Raw genomic sequence first — 24,237 nt, forward strand, 5'->3', positions numbered from 1 at the left:
CCCTTACTTTTGAAGTAATCTTGTTCAAGATGCGCGAGTTGACTTCGTATCTGTTTCAGCCACTCCACAGTAGATCGCGCTGCGATCAGGTGTGACAACAGTGTCAAGCTCTCGAAGCCTGTATTTTTCGACCCCTCCCTTGGACGTCTTCGGAACCTTTCAGCCCTGAAGTCAAAGTATCCCCTCCTTTTTTCAAAGCGAAGCGCCGGATTTAATTAAGCTCTATAGGTGCCTTACCAAGGACTTCTTGGCGCGACTTCCGACTGACTGCATCGTTCTCGGCCAGTTCCTTCTTGAGAGGCCAGCGCTCAGCTCAGCAAGATTCGCCTCCACTACTTAAATTAAAATGTTGTTGCCTTGTCAAGGGATGCTTTCCCAAATCTTGTATGAAGTTACTTTTTTGTAATCAGTCAGTCAGTCAGTGTTTCTATTGTAGAGAATTTTATAGTTTGTTTATTTTTTTAAATTATGAGTGCTTCTGCGTTCACCGCGCTAGTTTCACTCCGAGTTTCGTGGGCACCTCAGTGAGACATCTCCTGATTTCAAAGAGCAACACCCTGTTTTGGTGAGTTCTCTTTCCCATAATTCCCTTTTTTTTATGGGCGCTTGTGCCTTTTTAACGGCTGGCTGTGAAATAGGTCTAATTCGTTTTGATTTGGCTTGTTCACAGATAGTGCCCAAGAACGGGAGCTGAGATTGCGGCCAAATGGTCTTCCTAGGCCTCTGTATCCTAAGGCTACTAAGATGTCATCCTGTAGCTCGGCACCACAAGCTACAGATATTCTACTTCCAAATTCTCCACGCCACCTCAGAACCCCTTTCTGTTCTGTGACACTCACAGCGGGTCACTTCTACAATGTTTTAGGATGCCAGCAAGTCGAACAAATACGTGAGATCTAAATTTGTATAATATACTGTCTAAAGACAAACCCTGCAGTTTCCAAAAGGACTTAAATTGCACCACATGTTAATAAATATAATTCTGGCATTGTCAATAACAATAATTACTTATGTAACAAATTGGCTATATGTTTTTTTAACATATTGTATTAAGTTTTATTTTTAACTATGGCTTAATGCATTTGTTTAATCATTTTCGGGCCGCCCTATTATAAAGTTAACTTATTATTATTATTATTATTATTATTTGGTTAACCTTACTATAAAGTTAACTTATTGTTATTATTCAATTAACCCTATTATAAAGTTAACTTATTATTATTATCATTCAGTTAACCTATAATTCAATTATTCAATTATCAAAATGATGTTTGTTTCCTTTGGTAACAATTCACAATGGTGTATCATGTTCTCTTTTAACTTAGTTAAAATAGTCAAAGTTTTAAATCTCAAATGAAGAGATCTATGAAGCAAAATAAATCAAAGCACGCCTATAGATGAAACTGCATTTTTATTTATTAATTTATAGTCACAGATCCACAGTGTTTTCAGGGAGGCATTATCTTTGCTTTGTTTGGATTTTAGTGTCGCTTCTGAGGTTCAATGTTTTATTAGCCTGTTTTGTTCCAAATCCCAGTTACTTCCAAGGTAAATCATCATTTTCTTTACTTTATATAATAGACTCTAAAGACTATAACAGTTTAATGGGTCCTCCACTACTTGTAGATTCCATTATGCACTTTTTGCTACAACACTAATAATTTATTATGCTTGATAAACTTAAATTCACACCTAAAAAGATAGCAAACTTAAAAGAAATGTGTAAAGGCTGGTGTTAAATATGGTTTTCTGCGTATTTGTCACATGTTATAACTTGAATATGAAAAATGGCATGCAGATAGAATAGCCTCTCAGTCTATACGAATGCAAGCAGATTGAGATTATTGGTCGAAAAATACATTTGTTACAGTGTGTGGCATGTGGCACAGGTTTTGATGGTCGTGCGCGTTTCTCATTCATCATATGTTCTGCCTCGAATAGGGGAAATGGTGTGCTGATAAAACAACCTCTCTGTCTATAAAAACGCAAGCAGATGATTGGTTGAAAAATACATTGGTTTCGACAGTCTTGTGCAAGTTCAAAATATTTTGTTATCATTTGGAAATATGTTAATTATTAAAAATAGAGTTTAAAAGTGTAAAGATAAACATTATTTTATTTTTTTCCACAAACGGTGAACATTATATGCGGGAAGCATCTATTAACATAAACGTTATGAATGGGAAAAATTAACATAGGGATATATGGAAGTGTTCAAGGGAATAATTTTGTGAACTTAATAAGCGGGAAAACGTATTATGCGGGAACATCTTAAGTAAGTTTTACTATATTGCCAATAATTTATTTCTTGTATGAAGATGTTACTTAATGTTTTTGTTATTGTCTCTTTTGTTATCCTTTCTGATGAGTTTGTGTATTTTTATGCATATTATTGTATATTTAATAGGTTTATTTTATATATCATCAACCCTACAATGCATTTTTTTTTAAGTTTAGTAAAATAATTTTTATTATAATGGTTATTAGTATTCTTAAATTTGAAAAAAATATATATTTTTGCATATTTAGGTTACATTTATATAAATAATGGCTTTGATGCATATATGAATCATTATGGACAAAGTAGTGAATATGACAATGTAATGCTTACAATTTCAATATGCTTGCCAAATGTTAATTTACCAATCAAATGTTAACTATTTGCATAAACATAATTAACATTTACTCAGTATTAAAAATTATATATAGGAATGTTTCAAAAGTACAATATAACCAAAGGTAAACCATTAAACAACATAAAATTAAACAATATAATATTATTTTCTCTTGTCATTGCTTACCTAAGCCTTTATTCATTTATGTTATATTAAACAATTTGCTGCAGTTCTAGTCTTTATGTAGTGTTAATGCCCTTGTTTCGTTAAAGAAAGCTTTATATTAATTTTGTTATAAAAGCCCTGGAAGCAGCTTTAAGTGAGCAAAAGACACATCAGTATACTCAGAAGTACACAAGGGAGAAACAAAAGAAAATGACTCCTCAGAATGGGAAGTAAAAAATGGATTGTATTTGAAGTAATAAATAAAAAAAGAAGTAGTTTACTTAAAGCTTATACTTTTTATTGTTAATTATAGTTATAGTTATTTTCTTTTGATAGTTTAAGAAATTACAAAATTACACAGATCCGAATTACTGGGGCCCCGGCCGTCAATCTTATCAATTATAAACAGATTAATAATTTTACCTGGAATGTAACTCTAATATTTAACCTTTGACCTAATCAAGCTTTCACAAAAACTAACATAATTCCTTTAACAAGCATCATTAGCCCAACTAGTGCGGGACTATGCAAATTCTGATTTAAGAATATCTGATCGTTGACTGTTACCTGGCTGTGACTAGTAGCGGGAGAGACAAATAGAATTCATGTCCACGTAAGAAGCCAGCATGTACATTTAGTTGAATTTTGTGATGGGCCTAAGTCGGAGAAAAACTTGAACTCTTGCACTATCTCTTGTACCCCACAGACCAAAAAAAAAAAAGGGGCATCTGAGGTCACTCGTGCTCCAAAAGGCAGCGTGCTTTGTCGGGGCACGGGAGAAACAGACTCGGGAGTAGTTCACAAAAGTTCTGCAAGAGGGACTTGCGTAAGCCTGGCCCTTATGGGACCAACTGTATTGCCCTCTGTCGGGCTAAAAGTGAACTAGAGAGGGGTTTAGTAGCAGCTGCTAAAGTACACGGAACTAAAGTTATGTGGTTGTCATTTTCACCGCGAGATGGCGAAGGCAGACCTTTCACTGGCCAGCGATAAGACCTTAATTTAGGCTCACTGGGAGCGGAGGTTGAAGACCCGGTCAGTGCCGTGGCTGAAGTTCGTAAAAAAGAAGGAGGGAGGGATCTGCTGGCTCGTGAGAAAAGTGTTAGGGCGAGCGCCTATACGTGCCTGACAGCCCTGGAACATCAGAATGGGGCATGAGTGGAGCTGCTAACCTAAGCTGATCTCTGGGAAGAGGGCTGCCCTGGGAGGACGATGAGAAAAGCACTACCGGTCACGAAGTAGGCCTGAGGTGGGAAGAAAAATGATGGTTAATACTTGCTTGGCGAAATCATACAGGGCTATAGGTTGCAGCACTGGGAAAGTGTAGTGGGACTCTAGCAGGAAAAATTTGATCAGGATGAACAATGGGCTAACAAAGTTTATATTAGGGAATTGAGGTAAAAAAAAATAAATTTATGCCAATTATTTCAAATTACCGGCACTGTAGACACAATGCTACACCGCAGTTTTTTCACATGACGTATGTCTGAGCTTGCAGCTTCTTCTTGTTGAGTTCCAAATAGGAAAGTGGTCTGTCACACATCTGTTGGACGAATGACAGCGGTCTGTCTTCTCATTCTCCTTTCAGCATGCTCTACAGTTACAGCTGATGGTCTTCCTCGTTTAGGCGTGCCAAATGTGAAGAGTTCTTGCAAACTCTAGACAAAATTCCGATAATTTCACAGTCTGTGTTACGATTCACCGATGAAGCAGTCATGCATTGATAACAGCTATATCAACAAGATGTAGAAGAGTCTCATATACCATTTCTTTGTTCTCTTTAAAATCCTGTATCGTCCAATGAGACTCAAGTAGGTCCACTCCACCCACGTGTTGGTTATAGTCTCGGATTACTGCTGGGCAGTTTTCAACATGTTTCTTCCCCTTTTTATTAATACCTCTTTACTTCATGTACTGATTCTTTTCTGACGTGCAATGAAAGTAACATGACACATGTGTTATCCTTCCACAGTGTGTTAGGAACATCTACACCTTCCACGTGGAATACATATTAACATGCAGCTACTCTTTCTTCTTTCTTCATGACCTCATTGGTTGGGAGTTTGAAGTTTGATATCCTATTCCTCCTAACTGTACCAATTGATTGTATGCCAATGTTTTGCGAGGAATGTAACCAAAGGCATGTACATGTAGAAGTTATCAAAATACACTTTGTAGTTGCAGTCTTGAGGGATTTCCCTACAGAATCTTACAACAATTTTGCTGCTTGCTCCAAGATCATTTTCAGTACTCAACATGTTTCACTAAGATTCTCTATTTCTGTGTAGATATAGAATTTATAGGTAAATTCAGATACTCCACATAAAACAAAGAGTTTAAAGCCCCATTTGTTTGGTTTCAATGGCATATACTGTGTGAGATGTTGCCTAGCTTTCGTTGAACAAATCTGTTCATCCAAATTCAGATACTCCACATAAAACAAAGAGTTTAAAGCCCCATTTGTTTGGTTTCAATGGCATATACTGTATGAGATGTTGCCTAGCTTTCATTGAACAAATCTGTTAATCCACAGACAGTCTCTCTTCAAAAGGAATTGAATGTTTTCTCTAGAGCCAAAATTACAGGTCATAACTTATGTAACTTATTGTATTCAGGTGCAGCTTCAGCAGTAACTTGTATAGTATTATCATTGAAGTGTAGGAAAGAACAACGTATTTAAAACTTGTTGACCGGCATATAGTTCATAACTATCTCGTTCAATAACGGATCTCCAATACAACTTTGTTTTTGAAATATTCGAGACAGAGGTGAGAATGTAAATCCTTAAAAACCTATGGAGATCTGAATCATTGAAATGAAGAGGTGAAAAGGCTTGTTGGGATTTTGCTGTACACTGCACTTAATTGTCTCTGAACAATATGAGAAAAAAGATCATCATTGAAAAATTATTTGAATAGGTAACTTAAATGGTGTCTGCAGATTTAATTCTACCTGTTCTGAAATATTTATCTGTTATATTCCCACCTGAAAAATTTATCGATACTTCAGCATATCGATATTCACTCGTATTCGATTATCACAGTTTTTATTGATAACATTACAATCCGTGGTTTAAATTTTGAGGTGTTGTTTGTTTCTGTATTTCAATGACAATAAGTGAAATTTTTAATTTTAGAAAATTGTGTGGACTTAATATAGATGAAAAACAAGCGGTGATTTTTTTTTTCAGTGCTATGGAATAATTTCTTCAGAAAATTTCTGCATTAATAACCACAAATGTACTTGTCATATGAAAAAGTAATAAAATGGAAATTTACTATAAAATGTTGTGAACGTGGTGTTCAGAAAAGAAACTGGCAGGAGGGATCTGAATTATCATTGGAGACAATTGTGTTGTTTATATACTGTTGGTCAAAAGAACTGATGAATGCATCATTTTATAGTATAAAGTTGAACAAGTGCATTGAGGCGTTTGTTGACTACAATAATTATATGTGTGAGGTTTGTGTGTGGCGAATAAACTCAAATCAGAGGTAATGGCATCTACGTCGAAATTGATGAAACTTTGTTTTCCAAAAGAAAAAAAATAATGCTGGTATAGTGTTACCTGAACAGTGGGTCTTTGGCAGAATTTGCCGAGAGACTAAGGAATGTTTTTTAAATTCTGTTTCAAAAAGATCTCAAAATACTCTTCTGCCACTAATTTGTAAAAAAAAATTAGACTTGTCTCTAAATTGTAAGTGATATTGTGAGTGCATACAGAAACATTTGGCATGATGGTTATATACCATATACTATGAACAGGGTGTCTACTGACCCTGGAAAACCTGGAAAACCTGGAAAAATCAGGGAATATTGTAATCAGGGAAAAATCAGGGATTTTTTTTAAAAATCAGGGAATTTTTGTTTGGTAGGTTGTAGTTGGCAATACGTTTTTTGTTTATTGATCTGCTTGCATTGACGTAGCATCAAGTGTATTGCGTCCCATTTTTATATTTTTGAATGGAAAATAATGAACAGTTCCCATGTCCATTTTCTTTTATTTACCATCAGATTCGGAAGTGGCGTTAAATCACGTGATACAAACTGGTTCAAGCTGGTCTGTTATCCTGCTGACGTACATACTGCAGCATGTGCTTCCCACGTTCGGATTATACCGACAGGTGCATTTAATTTTAAGTATCTATGGATGCCCTCAATGTAAACTGGGCATTTTTGTTATCTTTGAAAATACATATCACAGACACTTTTGGTGAAGATTCGCCATCGTTGCTAGAAATTGGTAGCTGTGGGCTTCATACGGTCCATGGTGCTTTCAAAACTGGAATTTCTGCTATACAATTGGACGTTGTTAGTTTTTTGAGGCACAGTTACTATTTGTTTATGCATGTACCTACCTGCAAGGAGGGCAGATTACAGAAGAATAACTGGATCAGAGCTTTTTTCCAAGAAATTTTGTGCAATCAGATGGAATACTGCAGTTGCTGAGCATGCCATGAAAACATTACCCCACCTAAAGAAATTTGTTAGTGAAGTTTCTATTTCATCTGTGTCTTTCAGTGTAGTGAAAAGTGCTCTTGAAGATAATCTTCTAGAAGTAAAATTGGCATTCTTCTACTCTTTGGCATCAGAGCTGGAATTGTTTCTCACAATGTTCCAAAGTGAAGCACCCATGGCACCTTTTCTCTATGATTCACTGGTAGACATTTTATTAGCTTTGGCTGGAAAGTTTTTTAAACCAGAGGTACTGAAGAGCTTTAGGAAGAAACGCAATGTATCTCGATTGGATGTAGATAACCAGGAAAATATATTGACTGCTAACAGTATCAAGTTGGGTTATGCAGTACGCCATGCCATCAAGAAAGAGAAAGTACCAGTAAAGTCTGTCCTGTTACTGAAAAATGATGTTAGGACTTGTCTAAAGGTTATGGTAAAAAAACTTCAAGACAAAAGTCCCCTGAAGTACAAACTTACCAAGGGAATTTCCTGCTTATGTCCGTCTGTGGCTTTAAATTCGGGTGTGAGGAAACAGCGTGTGAATTACAGTTTAGAATGTTGTCTTCAAAACAAGTTGCTATAAGGACAAGAAGCTGATAACATTGAGTGATCATATCAGTTGGTATGTTCCTCGCAAGATTCTGAAGCACTGTTCTCGTCTTTTTCTCAAGAAGACTGGCGCCTTGATTCACTTGTGGGTGCTTATTCTTAAGGCACATACAGTAGCTGCCAAAACAGGCCTTCTAAAGTTTGTGAGGATGATGTTGGTACTTTCCCATGGAAATGCATCATTGGAAAGAGGATTTTGAGTGAATTCTAATCTGCTGACTGAAAACTTGCAGGAAGAAATACTGATCGCACAAAGACAGATAGATGTACGACTTTGTTCAACGTTCTGGAGGTGTAGAGCATGTTGATATCACCAAGTCCATGTTACAGTATGTAAGAAATGCTAGTTGTAGGCGTAAGGAAGCCCTGCAAACAAAACAAAAAGAAAAGGAAGCTACAGACAAGAAGAAGGCAGAAAAAGAAGAATTGAAGAGGAGATCAAGACATTGCAGTTGAAGAAGGCTCGAGTGTTGGATTTGGCTCGTTCTTAAGCAAGTGCAATAGACGCAAAAGTTGAGTCACTGCAAAATTGAGAGCTTCCTTTTACTTATGGTTTTTGCAAAAGTAAGTGTGTGAAATATTTGTAGCAGCATGTTTTATTTGCCATCAATTGAGTCACTTTGGCCACGTGTGGAAGAAGGTATTTTTTTTTTTTTTTTACTAATTTAAGTGAGTTGAAATACTTTGAAACCCGTCAATGTACTGTTATGCAGTTTTTTCAGTTTCGTGGAATGTCGTAATTGTGTTGCAGAAAACCTGGAAAAGTTCAGTTTTAGACCTGGAAAACCTGGAAAAATCAGGGAATTTCATTTACTAGATCTGGTAGACACCCTGTATGAATTATACTTAAAACTTCGTGGATCTGCAATACACTCAAACAATTGAAAGATTGTGAGGCTTCAGGAAATGGGGCAACAAAAAGAGAAGAGGAACCAAAAGGGAATTCCTGACATCTTACTTAGCCAAATTCATGTGGCGAACACAGTTACAAGAAAAATACCAATTTTTTACAGTTTTAATTTATATTAAAGCATTTTACGAGTTGGTAATTAAAGTTTAATATTTTTGGATTTGTAAAATTAACCTGTACATTATAGATTCATAATATTTGTAAAATCATTGAATCAATATCAATGTACACCTATCCCTCACTTAGCACGACTACCGTATTTACTAGCATATAGGTCGCGGAAAATTTACCAGATTTTATGGGGAAAAAATGAAGTGTGAGCTATATGTGAAGAAAATTTTTTTAAAATTTTTGAGGAATTTTTTTTGCAATATTTTGCTTTTCAAATGTGAAAAAGAAGTTTATATAGGTATAGGCAAATTTATTTACAATGTACACATACAGCGAAACCCCTTATTTACGTTACCGTTATTTACGTTTTCCCGTTATTTGCACTATATTCTACAGGTCCCGTTTAGTTCCCATTTAGTCCAATACAATACTTTCATGCGAATTACGTCTCAAAAATTGAATCCATCCCGCTATTAACGTCACGTAAAAACCATAAACAACCAGAAAATACCGTGGGAACTTTAAGAGTAGATAAGATTAGCTAGTAGGCCTAAAAACATTGTGAAAAATGAAAAACGTAACCTTTATAGTCGGCAGCATTTTAAATCGCAAAATATACATATTTTATAACATGAAAAGTTGCTTTTATTTCTAAACATGTAATAATTTAAGCCTAGGCATGTAAATGTCCGAGTAATTATAGCAGGAGACAATCTAAAATGCACGAGGGAAAAACGTAAACTCATGAATGTATAAACGTGGCTGATTATTAAGTTCTGATACTGTATTTATGTCACAACTTAGCCGAAATACTGGTACGAGACAAACTTCACAAGATAAAATGAGCGGAGTCTTGGTAACTGTCTTATACCTATTTTATAATTTCAGAAGTATTGTACAGTTGACGCATATTTTTTAAATCTATTGGCTGGCTGCTGATGGAAGGTCACGAGTCTGGGTGGAGCGTTGAGTGAGTTATACTGCGCATGCGCAACTCAGAGAACAGAGAGAGCCAGCCGGCGGCTATGCCACGCTGTAACAACAACTGAGCGAGTACAATGACCTTTCTCCGCGCACTGCGCGCTATTGACGGTAAATCTCCATCAATTTGCGGCCCTTTTTTTAATATTTTTTACTGTGGTGCAATGCGTATGTTTAATGAATTACCGGTGCGACCTATATGGGGGGAATCTTAAATACCAAATTCAAGACCTCAAATTATGGGTGCGACCTATATGCGATGGCGACCTATATGCGAGTCAATACGGTAACTTGTTCCTAAAAATGCTTGAGTTATTCGAAATTGCGTATTCTGGAGCATTAGTTTCCATAAATTTCAAGGCTAATTTATTTAATCCAAAATTATATAGGAAAATATACTTTACGTAATATAAATGTGTTGAATAACACTTAACTATTAATATGTCATACCATTTATCTTTATATGCTTCCCACCGCACTTTGTATGACAAATACGACACCGCGTAACGGCAGATACGTCGTTATGTACTTTATCGTCAGTCGGCTGGCTGACTTGCCCGCCCAGGCGTGACCTTCAACTCACGTCGCGTACTTTTCCAAACCATCCTTTACTGACAGTGCAACTGATATTACTGTCCGGATAATGACATTGTAATATTTAAAAAATTAAAGTGCTTATTCGCGTATAATCACCTGGTTCACACTAATCCTGTCAGGCCAAAGATTATTTTTTTCATTGCAACATTCATTTAACAACCTCTTCCATGTGAATCATCTGTTCATTTCTGCTCCGGTATCTAATGTCAAATGTATTCCCGCTAGTACAACCAACAGCATCAGACTTACATAAACTTTTGGTAAGAGTCCTTAGTTCGTCCGATTGTGAACACAGTTGACTTGCTTAAAACTAAAGTGTGACCAACATAAGTGTGGCCTTCATGACAATTTGCACACTGTAATACTTCTAGTTTTGTCTCAAATACTTGAACACAATGCATTATGAGTGATCAAGCACGTACAGTTACCGGCAGAGGAATGGGCAGATGTTGCTTTTGTTTGAGTGTATTCCCTGCCACTGGCTAGACTGAGTTCACGGCCCGGTTTGTGGCCAGGCGACAATGGTATGGCATGGCGTCATACGAGCGGACGTAAAAACATTTGGTCCTTTACCCTCCATAGCCGCAATTTAACTTGCCATAGCTGATGTTTGTACAACAGACAATAGCGTAGTCAGACCTGCGCGCGCATCTCTTCCCCCCTTGTTTGGCTAACTGTATCCCACGGCACATTTGTTGTTTACAGAAGTTGAAACAGACTTAGTTGCGTTGTGCTCGACTTTTTTTTTGCCTACCGAGATTTCGTGCTAACTGAAATTTACAGACGTGCTATTCAAGACTGGGGCAGTAAAATTCACATTGCGCTAAATGAATCCACACAATCTGAAGACTTGCTAAGTGAGGGATAGGTGTATCATCGGTTTAGTAGGTAAAAAGTTTGATTTGGTCAGTGGTAGGTGGGAAGATAACAGATAAGTACCTGATGCTATCCTTTTTCCACACAAGTGCTGTTTTTTTTGTACAAAGTGGTTCAGTTTCTTATGGCTATTCCCATGAATCAAATTTTCATATGGATACTTGTTTGCATCTCATCCTTTTTGTGGCTTGTCATTACTTGTATTTTTTAGCCTCTCATCTTCAGTATTAACTGCTGATGATACAGCATGTACTCTTTATATTTTATTATTATCACCCATTAAAGCCTCCAGAACATTTGCTGGTTGTGCCATCATTTTAACTAAAGATGCAGTTTGTGTGGCAGGAATAGGAGAAAAACTGTTCTACAATGTCATTGTTACTTTCAGTATTAAGCGATATTTCTTCACTTCCTGAGTCACTATCATTTTCTAAATTTTCATTGTCACTTGGAATACGTGCTAACAATAAACTAATATCTCATCCCTTTCTATTTTACATGCTTTATATTAGCTTCACCTGTTTACATTGCTTACCCTTATCACAATAAATTATCAGCATTTGGAAAAAAAAAAAAAAAGTATTTAAATATTAATAGATTTGCTATATTGTTACGGCCGTCGACTTGTGTCGACCATACAGATGGAAATGAAGGGAATATGTTCATGAAATGTTTATAATGAAATGAATTGTGAAGGATGATGGGGAAAGGAAATGGAAGTGAATCTACCGGGATCGTCTGTGTTCCTGATATCGTGACGGCCCTGCCATGAGTATCAGGTTCTGGGGGCGGTTACACCACTCGTGTTTTTCCTTAAACAGTCCTTAAGGTAGGGTGACGAGTCCCTATTTGCAAAACATTTCAAATAAAGAGGTTAACGGTGAACTTTTCCACAAGAACAGGTTTAGGCCTATTTCCGCAGTTTCAACTAACAGTTTATTCAAAACATATATCAATTCTCTACTTTCTGGGTCTTCACAATTACGATTTACAACCTATTAAATAACACATAATTACTGAACCATAGTCGTTCCTATCAGGTATACTGTCGTTAATAAATAAACCGTGCTGTCGGTCATTTCCTAGAGCTTATTCTTAACCTCATTTGTCTCGTGATTCGTATGTATCTTTCCCTTATTGCCAACTGTGGCAGACTAATTTATCCCAAGTTACGTGACGGTTTACTGTAAATTAATTAATAATGTCTACCGAGTGATTGTTAAAGTGCGTATTTTTAGTTTTTGAAATAAGAGAGAGAGATACACCAACTATTACAAGCTACATGGGCCTAAGGCCGTTGTGCTGCTGTCTAGTGTTAAACCATCGTCGCATCGTGGCTGGTCGCTCACCAATCGTCGTCCTGGCGGCGGAGTAGCGAGGCTTCCCACTGACTCTGTGACTCTCCCTTCTCGAATAAAATCTCCCCGTATAAGAAGCCCGTCCTGACCCTGTTTGCGTCTGTTTGTTAATAACATAAACAGTTCCGCTTTGGCGCCGCTTCTGACGTCATTACACACTCTCCCTCCTTCCCTGTGCCTATGACTGAGTTACGCTGTGCTGTGACCAAGGTCGCGTCCGCGGTGCGCAAGTGGCAACCCCCCTGTTTGTTTCCGTGGCCGTGTTATGCTATCGTTTGCAAACATTGCTTCTGCAACTCTCGCTTCACCTGTCCTTTAATGTTTCCTGCTGTGTTTGTCATTTCCTCATCGTGTCCCGCTGGTCCTGATCGTCTGGCTAGTTATTAAAAAACAAAAAAGCTTTCACTGGTATCCTACAGTATTTTAGGCCGTTACAATATTATTTACATTCATTGTTACACTAAAAATGGTGCATTAAATATATTCTTCTGGTATCACAATAGCGCGAAGGACGTGATGAAAATAATTTTCCATCTAATTATCCTCGACTGATCATGATGTCAGCCCAACAATATTCGCGGAAGCGATAAACATTTAGATCATAAAATATTTCTATATCCATCATGTCCCAATTGGGCATTTTCTGAAATGAGAATCAGAAGTTTGTATTAGAATGATGGTGATATTAATATTATTCTTGATTTTTGAAAGAAATTGTTTATAAAATTTACTAGTGATATCTTTCAAAAGTGTTCAAGTAGAATATATTTCCTGAAGAAATGTCAACTTTTGAATAAACTTATTTCTCTCAAACAGGTTTGTCTGAACAAAAATGAAATCATTGTTGGTTGTCGTATATGTGGCTCAGAAATAGTGGCAAGAATAATTTAAGTTAAATAGTTTATTCCTGTTTGCCACATTGTTTGAAACCGCATGTTCACAATAAAGAGATTATTTTACTATCGCACTGGGGTTGAAAGAGTCACGCGGTGTGTGAGCATCAACTAAATATGGGCGCCACCACGTGGACCCGACTTTCCCCTCTCAGGGTCGTGACGTCGCCCAAGTGCGACGAGGCTCGCAACCCCCCAACTACTCACAAATATAGTTTAACCACCCGCTCTCACTCACGAGAAGAAACCAGAGTGGTTTCTAGGTGTCCCCACACGCCGGAGGACGGGAAGGAATCACACGTAGTCGCTATGTCCTGCTCCGGGTGGCAATCGAGATAGACTGCTGTGGTCAAAGTGTCATGGCCGCAGGAAGCTTCGGATTTACCATTAGGCAACGGAAAATGACATGGAGGAACTAAGTAGCCAAGCAAAGCCCTTACAGCTCTTAACACAAATTTAAAAACATATTTTCCCTGAATTAACATTACATAAAAAAGTCACTAATTTCTACTTAAGTTCAAAAAATAGTCTACCAGCGTCGGGTAGTTCTGAAACCTGCCTTGCATGACGCTGCTCAGTTCTCATGTCTAGCCTGTTAACATAAACACAGTAGGGAACAGTAAAAGAAAAGATAAAGAATGACAATTATTTATTTAAATAGTAATTATGTTAGGGTTGCGTGGCACAGGCTCTATAAATGCGCCTCTTGCAGGGCGAACAAACGCGCGCGAGCGCGCACTCTCTCTCTCTCTCTTTTTCTCTCTCTCTTTATCTCTCTCTTTCTCTCTCTTTCTCTCTCTCTTTCACTTTCTCTTTCTCTTTCTCTCTCTCTCTCTCTCTCTCTCTCTCTCTCTCTCTCTCTCTCTCTCTCTCTCTCTCAAGCACGCGCACTGTTACAACTGCAATGAAATTCCATCCATAGATAATATAATGCTATTTGTGATAAAAGCAATACACTAAATTCTGTAATCCAACTACCACACACAAACATGCCACACTCATTATTTATTTATTTATTTATTTATTTATTACAATTGTGACATACACACCAATACCTCATAAAGAGTGTACTAGGGTGTGCACAGGGATATAAAAAAGAAACAAAAACAATGATAGAACCATAGCACAATAAAAGAGCATAATATGTAAAAAGATACAAACAAAACCAAAATGCAAAGGACAAAATAAACAATAGACACAGACACAATAAACAATTAATTAATAATACAATCATTCTCTACAGGAATAGATAAAATAAACAAATTTAGACAAAGTCAAAATAAAAAGTTAAGTTCACCGCATGTGGATGAAAAATATATTATCTTTATTAATACATAATTGTTATTTATAGGTAGTTAATTATTGATTTTATTTATTTATTTAATACTTGAGTATCTAAGGATGAGCAGAAGAAAATTTTTTTAAAATGAATATTCTATTATTTGTTGTCTTTAGGAATTCCTCATATTTATTGTAATTGGTAATTAATCTGTAAACTATATCATGAGTCTTATATAAGGTACCTACATAAAAATGGCGGTTTGCGACTGTTGAAAGAAGGAATTGTTATAGCAGTTATGAACAAACATTGCATCTAGAATATTTCTTCTATCAGAAAGGGAACCTAAAAGAGAGTTAAGATCTATTAATTTGGTTGTTTTTTGAGCTATATATTTAGATACTTTGGTCTGAATTGAATTAAGTTTTTCACTATCAGTACTAGTAATACTATTCCAGATTATTGATCCATATTCAAGTTTTGATCGAATGTAGAGGGATAGTATAGAATCTGGATTGGATGTATAGAAGGTAATGAATTTTATGTCCAAGAGTTTTTCTTGAGTGAGATACAAGGGAATCTATATGTAGATTAAAAAAGATTTTAGAATCATGTAGGATGCCAAGATCTTTCACAAAAGGGGTCTTAAAGATAGGTAAGTTATCTATTTTAAATTCATAATTGATGGGAAATAATTTTCTAGTAACGGTTTTAATGGTGGTTTTATCTTTGTTATGATGAACTAAGTTTAAGTTGCACCATTCAACAACTGAATTGATGTCAGACTGGAGTAGATAACAACCATGGATGGATGAAATTTTCTTGTATATTTTTAGTTTTAGATCATCTGCAAAAAGAGATCCAATCAAATGATTTAAACCTACAGTTAAGACGTCAATATAAATATTAAAAAGTAGAGGTGAAAGTGTACCACCCAGTGGTACATCAGAACTAACCGGATGTAGATCATAGTGTGCTTTTTGTATTGATAAAAAAAATTTCTGTTGTTTAAATAAATAGCCAGGATGCATATTTATTACATAAGCCAAATTTGGTGATTTAGTGTCAAAAGCTTGCTAAATCAAAATAACAAGCATCAACTTGACCACGAGTTATAACTTGAGAATAGATTGGGTTAAGAAACAAAACTAAATTTGTCGTAGTGGTTTTACCAGTTCTAAAACCATGTTGAGAGTCAGACAGTTGATTTTTTAAGTTAAAGTTTAACTGTTTAAATATTATTTTGTCGAAAACTTTAGTGAAACCATTTAACAGAGAAATTGGCTTGTAATTAGAAACGTTTAACTTGTTACCTTTTTTATGTATAGGTATAACCTTAGCTAGCTTTCATTTACAAGGGTAGATAGATACCCTTTTTTATACTACTGTCAAAAATGTGCATAAGGACAGGAGTAAGGAGTAAAAAACAACCTTTTATAATAAAATTAGGTATATATCATCTGGTCCTGTTGAAAAAGTAGATTTTAGTGATTTAATACTCCATAGAACCAGACTTTCAGAAATGTTAGTCATAGGAATGAAATGATTAGTAGTATAAGATGTGGGTAAATTAGTATTTGAGGGTGGAGTAACATAGACACTTGAAAAGTATTTAGCAAAACAGTTAGCAATGATAGCAGGGTTATTTATAACTTTATCATTGGTCTTGATAGAAAATTGTTGATTGTAACCCTTCCTTATGATTTGTACGTAATTCAAAAAATTTTTTTGGATTCAGTTTAATTTTGTTATTAATATTTTGCAGCCAAAATTTTTTCTTTTGATAAGAGTAGTTTAGAATTCGACATGATTGAGAATGTAAAGAATAATAGAAGGGATTTCTATTTCTTTTAGGTATATAATTTATGATAAGTGTTTTTTCAATTTTAATGACTTGATAGGAGAACCAATGGGGATATTTAGATGTAGTTTTCACAATAGTAGGAATATACAAATGTATAAAATGATTAATTGTATATGTCAAATGATCGACCTTAAAGTTAACAAGTATTATAAATAAGTTACCAATCATGTTTTTTTTTTTTTTGAGCATTATATAAACCAAGATAATCACAGTCCGTAAAGTTTTTAAAACATGAAGAAACATTTTGAAATAATTGTTCTGTGTTAAGTTCAATGTTAATCACAAGGATGTAGCGTTTCTTCTTTGACGAGGGAATCCAGAACTTTGTTAGCAATACAATGATCAAGATTGGTGAAGCAGAGATCCAATAGCTGATTAGAAAGTTGAGTGAAATTAAACTGAGATAAACCCAGTGCTGAAGTAAAATTGACTAAAGTCCGTGCTTTATATTTGATACTTGAATGAAGAATATTTAATGTATGCAAGTGTGACCAATAAACACCGGGCTCATTGAAATCACCCAATATTAATAAATTATCAAAAGTATTTGTCAGTTTACCTTCAATATCATCAAAATAAGATGCATGTAGAGAAGGAGATGTTTGTGGGGGAATATAAATATTGCCAATGGTTAAGGACATTGATTTCTGGGTTTTTATTTTTATTCAAACGGTTTCAACACCTGGGTGATCAAAATCATGCAATGGCATTACATTTTAAATTTATATTTATTTACTGCAATCAAGACGCCGCCACCTCTTTCCATTAATGTTAGGGTAGGGTCTCTATCTGACCTGAATATGAGATAATTATCGTTAAAATAATGAGAGTTGATGCTGTTGTTGGTGAACCATGTTTCAGTAGACATATTATATCTTGATCAGTACTTAAGATGATATCAAAAAATTCAACAGCTTTTGTCCGTAAGCCTCTGACATTTTGATAGAAGATTTCACATTCAGAGGACACGGACACAGTCATAACAGACTTGAGCTAAGGTGGTCCTCCTGCCACCTTCATGGAAGACATTTCTTTCAGGCTGCAAGCAGTACTGATGGTTGATTCTTGACTCTCACTGGTTGATTTGTGGATAACAGGATTGGTTATCTCTATCAGGTTTGTAGAGATTTGATCATTATGTAGTTTTCTGTAAAATGGACTAATGAGACATCCGTTGGGCCAGAAAACTATGTTATAAATTCTGTCAAAATCTTCTTCCAATACCGAGACGTGGAAGGAAGCGTAGGTGTTGTACATGGAGCAGAGTTCAACTACTTTAACCTGAGTAAGATTAAGTTCTTGTGTGATGTAATCAACTATTTCTTTCTCTTGAACTGATGGGTCAAAGCAAGTTACAAAAAGCGCTTTAGTTCTTTTGACTGAAGGCTTAACGATAGTTTGTGAAGAGGAAGTATTCCTGATTCCAGCCGGCATAGGTGTTCTTTTCTTTTCACTTGTAGAGGATAATGAAGCTTGGTTCACGTTTGAGTTGAACTTGCGACTGTTTTTCACTAAGGTGAAACCTTGGTCGTCGACCTGCTGGTTGTTGTTACGGTTGGGCAGGATGTTATTGTCAGCACGAGGGTCCCGCTGAGTTGTAAGTAGGTCAGCCGTCCGGTTGCCGCGCGAGCCAACCGAAGACGCGACATGTCTTGTTTACTGATGGCACTCGCTTTCGTTACAACTTGACTATAAGACTTTTGAAAATCATTTTGACAATTTAGCTGTTGCTTTACTTGAACTAGGCCTAATCCATTTTTTAATTCACAGATTTTGTTTAATCATTTAGAAGCATTTTTATTACTTGATTCTCACTTCTCAGTTAGTCAACTTTACTACATAATATTTTAGTGAGATCAATAATTCAGTTAACTTACTAGATTCCATTTTAGGAGGTATAGAGACGGCCATTGAAGATTCCTTCCCAGTTAATAAACACTTCAGAGGAGGAGAGTTCTTGTTTTTATTCATATCTTCATTAGAAATGATGGTACAGGTTAAAGATTAATTATACTGGGGCATTGGAAACCCCAGAAATTCCTGACATTCGTTTATTGATGAGTTAATCTTAAAAATATCACTATTTTGTGTTGGAGAAAAAAGTTAGTAACTGCCAACGCAGGAGCGCACAAGTAGAGCGACCATCACCGGCAGATGTCCGGTCGCGACTGACTGACTCATTGTTTACAAATGAAATGAAATTCCATCCACAGATAATATAATGCTATTTGCAATAAAAGTGCATAGAGGTACGTTTCATTTGTGAACTGCCATGCAGGAAATGCTTAGAAAATTTCTTGCTACTTCTAAATATAAGCTGAATAATATTTCAATCACAATGTACTTCCTAAAGATTACCGCACAGAAATAATAATAATATTTAATCATAATAAAATTGGTGTGCATGTTTAGAAGAATTTCACAGTTCACTACTCCACTTGAACGATAAAACTAAACAGTGAAGTACACAATTATGTACTAAACACCATAATATCTATAAAATTTTCTTAAGCACAAGTACAGTTAAATTAACTGGCATATTTGTAAGTTTATGCATGGATCACACATGTAAATTTACATAACACGGAGTGGAAATAGTACACCAACAGCTTGATTGTGTTTATCATTGTTTCCAGTGGCTGTATCCATGAGGTGCAGCGGTCAGCAGGACAAGAGAGACATACTTTATTTTTGTTTGTGATGATGACTCTATCTCAGCAGTTAACTATTATTTAAAATTTTAAGCAAATTATTTCATGAAACTACTATTTAAAAAAAAAGTAAAGTACACAAACATTTAAAAAAAACTAAACTGTTGGAAATGTACATACCAATTTTAACAATTCTAATCAATTTATAAAGGAAAAACTCTTTCTCTTTCCCAGCATAATGAAAAATGCAGCACTAGCATTGCTTCTCAAACACTTGCCCAAGAGTGAAGAGTGGGGTGCTGATTGCATGCAATTTCTTCCAGTACTGCAATCTAAGAATGAGACCTGCTATTTTAGATCCACTAATTTATTTTCTAAAAGTTGAGTTCAAACATGTAAGCTTGCACAAATGCAGGTTGCTTGCCAATGCTTGTGAAAAGTGTGGAAAAGGGTTGTGATTTCAGCAATCACATTGTATTTATAATGGCATTTATTGTGTGAAATTCCAAACTTTAGTGTCACAATAAAAAAATAGCTAACTGTAAGGTATTTTAATGGTTACAGGTTACTTTAACTTTTACAGTATTAATGTTTGTTTACAGCTGTAGTCCAATAAACAGGAAATATCTGGAATGAGTATTTATTGCTGTGTAAGTGCAGCATTCTGTTTAAGTTGCTGGTATTATCATCCATGTGACAAGCTTCCCCCATGAAAGTAATGGTGACATTACAAAAATTACTTTGATTAAAAACTAGTGCAAATGTACTTGCTAGTTCTTGTGTAAGTTATTTAGCTGTATGGTATTAGTATAACATAAGTGTTGTAAAACAAGGGGTATTTCTGATTATAATTTAGAAGTATTGCAAAGGATGTCAAATAATTTGCTTGATTCTGTGCATTTCATTGTAGAAATGTTTCCTGATGGTTACAGAAGGCATCGGCACGTGATGCACATGTACTTGGTTCTTGTATGAACTTGTACGTGACTGAATAAGGTCAGCTCAGGTGTGAAAAAAAAATGGCCAACAGTTTTATTTATAATAAATTACTCAGCCCTTTCTTACAAATGTTGTTGTGTACAATTTACTGCATTTTTAATACATTATGATTTGTTAATTAAGAAAAATAAATGTTCTTCACATAAGCTGATTCACAATAATTATCTAACAGTAGCTTTAGCAATCTCAGCTGTTGAACAATTTTTTATATTATGTTTTTTTCTAATTTATATGTACAATGCAAAATAGCTGCCTTACTGACTTCTCAAACATGTTGCATTAGATTGCATAGCATCTGTGTTTGTAGTACAACTTGTGCCTATTTTCTCTGAAGAGTCTACCACATGTGTAAAAAATAGTCAGCCTTAGTATATGGATTAGTGATCTATCAACCTGTCTATGCATTTATGTTGAATGTTCATGTGAACATTGCATGGTGTGGTTCAACCAATAAATAATATTTGTGGGTGTGTATTTTTCTGTGTTGGTACTTACTTGCCTCCGGGAAACGTGGTAGACATTGCCGTAAGCCATAGCAGGTGCGCTGGAATTAAAATTTTGAGTGTTGTATAACCTTAGACATTTCTGTGGATATACTCAATCCACCTCTATCCTCATGCTCTGGTTGTTCCCCACCAACTTAGTGTTGTTGCGAACGTGAGAGACCAGACTGCGGTGCCAGGTTCAGAGCTGGCTGGCGGCCCTGCAGGACCACTGGTGTCATGCGTTGCGTCATGTGGGGTCCACTGATGTGAGGCATGCCACGCCCGCCTGGAGGATTGCAAGGGTTGTCGCTATCCCTTTTCCCCCTCCACTCCCCACGCTTCGCCCTTCCTCAGCGCTGTTTTCTATCGCTGAGCAGCCTTCGGAATTCCACGGGCCGCCGCGCGGAGTAGCGGGCGTCAGGTCGGCCCAGGATGACATGGCTCATCACAACCGCTCTCGTCGGTTCGAGAAGGGCGCTTCAAGTACTTAAGCAGCAACGCTGGCCTCCAGTTTGAGTGCCATGAGTGCCGGGCGAGTTCCGAGAGTGAAGGGAAATGTGATATTGGCGAAGATGGTGAGACACACACTCCCCCCCCCCCCCCTTGAGAGTGGCGCGACACAGAGTTCGACAAGATCGAGAGTGTGCGACCTAGTGGCGCGAGACAGTGTGTGTGTGGACAGGCGTGAGGTAAGGGGCGAACCACTGTTGAGCCTAGCTCCAGTGAGGAGTGCGAACTATGGAACTTGACAGACATTGAGTGACTTGAGAATAACAATAAACAGTGATTTGTGATTGGACATTTTTAAGTAAAATTATTTATTAGTAATGTAAATAATAGTAATTAATAAAACTATGAAAAAACCTAAAACCTAATTGGGCTATCCCTTACGAACCCATTTCTCCCTACATTATAGGTCGTCACAGTATGTTATATATAGTTCATACCGTATATGCTTCACAAATCCTTTTAAGCAATAAAGTACATCGCTTTGGCTTTTGTTGTGATCACAGCTAAATCTAAAATGCAATTTAAATTTAAAAACAAATAGTTGTAATAATACACCACTGCCACAAGTAATATGGTAACCAATATTTTTTTAACTAAATACATTTCATATGGCTAATATGTATAGTTTTTTTGTATTAAATACTTCTTGCTCCAAAACTTTGGAATTAAGGATTGCAATCGGGCACCAATTTCAATCCGGTTGGATCCGGCCGGATTAGTCACATCAAAATGATTTTTTTTTCGTTCCATAATCAACTGTATGAATGATGTTTATGTTAGTGTATCATAAAGAATATAAAAAAGACAGGTTATTTCTTAGGAAATCAACTTCATTTACTCTGTAATAATACTTAGATAAATGCAGTGCTTTGTTCTCAAATGTGTTTTTAAGCCTTTGTAAGAACCTTTACTGATTTGTAGAATATCAGAGCACAGTGTGCATTTCGCAGAGTTGTCTTGCCACACTTTTTTCTTATTGTCCTCACCCCTATTCTCATTTTGACTTTAATTTAAAAGTGACATGTTTCAGAACTTGACTAGTATCTGCAATGAAATACAATTAAACATAATGCAGCGGTCAGCTTCTACTGTCCGCGCACGTTGGCTTTCCCTCCCCCTCCCTTCCCCTCCTCCATTAGTTTCCTTGTTCCTCCCCTCCTTCCCCTTCCTTGCCCTCCCTCTCCGCTTTTGTGCTTCCTTCGATGTTTCTGCGACGGGACGGCCAGTCGTCTCCGGGCTCGGCAGGGCGCGGGTCTCACTTGCAGGTATGGTTGGCATTGGATTGTTGGAGTGCGGTGACAGTTTCTTTAGGCCGTGTTAGCCATGTAGCTTCTTTCCTCTCCTTCTTGGTCAAATTCTTCTTTCGGCATGTCACTTCTAAATTTTGTTTCGGGTAACTGTGCGTTTGTTTTTGCTTTGTGCCAACCATGCCAGTTTATATCTGCGCCTTGTACATTTTCTTTTTTTGTGTCCGTGGCTTGCCGCGTTTGACTTATTTACCGCCCTTATTATTTTTACTGTGATTGCCGTTTTCGATTCCCTTATGAGGTTCTGCCGGGCCTGCTGATGACGGCCGGTCGAGGCGCAAGGCGTAGTTTTTGCTTAGTGGTTTTCTCATCGCGCAGGCTGGTATTTTCCTATTCTGATAAGCATTAGTAGACTCGGGTGTTTCACTAGGTCCTCGCGCGTGTTTGTGCGGTGTTCGTTCTTGAGTTACGCCGTTCTTTGTTAGGGCCCCTTTTGCCTGACCTGATACTTGATTTCGAGTGTCGTTTGACTCTGCGTTAGCACGCGAGTTTGTTGCGTGAGTTATTCGCGTTTTTTTTTTGTTTTTGCGTGCCACTCTTAATTTTACGGGTGCCAATGTGACGGTACTTGGTGGTGATCTACTCGTCATTGTATGTTGAATTTGTGGTAATAAATTGAAGGATAGTACCTCCTGCGCGAGCCTTTGGGACTCGTCTTACCATTGAGCTAGCCCATTCTAGAAGGTTTTAGTGACCTTGAGCCTGTTTGAGTGGTTTGTACATTGATCTACTCCTGGTATTGCCGATGACTGCACATACTGTCTATTCTCACAAGGGTAACTTGTAATTTATTGAGGATTATCCTCCAGTTAATGTTGATGTGACTTGTTTGTAAATGGCCATTTGGGCTGTGGGACCGTGTGGTTTGTAATATATATATGCTTGTTCTTTTGTCTATCTTGTATGCGGGTTTGTTCTCTCTCCCATTGTATTACCTTGTTATGATTAATTGTTTTTTGCAAATAAAGGGCTATTGAAATGAATCTTTTGGGTGTCTCTCATGTTTTTGCTCACTTCATCCTAGCTCTGCTTCCGTCCCTAACTGAAGATGCACTCTAGTTAGGTATTCCCTGCGGCTCGGGGGATCTTTTTGTGATTTGCCTGGAGCGCTGAGGTAGCACGCTGCGGTGGGGGCTTTTTCCTCCCCGTTAGCCTGCATAATTATAATTTAAAAATTCAGTCACTCAATCACAAAGTAAGAAGAAATTTGTATAATAAAACATTGAAATATGGATTGCTAATTAATTGCCAAGTATAATTATCTACTTCAATTATTCCAGTACGCGTAATTGTAACTTTAATATTACTAATCTATCAATTGGATGATAGCAATGTTTATTTACTCTTCTTGCATTTATTTAACGAATAAGAAATGTGGATAATAATCATCACTCAATTAATTTCTAAGCTTAATTATTTACTTAAATCATTCTCGTACTCGTAAATTCAACATAACCATACTTCATGTAATCAATTGAACAATAAAAGGGTCTATTTACTTACATTTATTCAACGAAGCAGTGACAAAACACACTTGGTTGACTCGAGTGACTCAAATGACATCTGATGGCC

General features: G+C 36.6%; 1 protein-coding gene across 2 annotated transcripts in view; it reads left to right on the forward strand.

Moving 5' to 3' along the window:
* The window catches only part of LOC134527284 (striatin-interacting protein 1), a 48,179-nt gene extending 24,531 nt beyond the window's left edge, over positions 1-23,648 (forward strand). Inside the window, exon 2 of one of the 2 annotated variants that reach the window (XM_063359826.1) lies at positions 19,350-23,648. The gene's annotated coding sequence lies outside the window, so the exon portion shown is untranslated. Of the gene's footprint in view, positions 1-670; positions 11,899-19,349 lie in introns of those variants that run through there. The other variant, XM_063359825.1, reaches the window with a different exon arrangement.
* The last annotated feature ends 589 nt before the right edge of the window (positions 23,649-24,237 follow it).

This window comes from Bacillus rossius, chromosome 1 (assembly GCF_032445375.1).
Source record: "Bacillus rossius redtenbacheri isolate Brsri chromosome 1, Brsri_v3, whole genome shotgun sequence".
NCBI classification, from domain to species: domain Eukaryota; kingdom Metazoa; phylum Arthropoda; class Insecta; order Phasmatodea; family Bacillidae; genus Bacillus; species Bacillus rossius.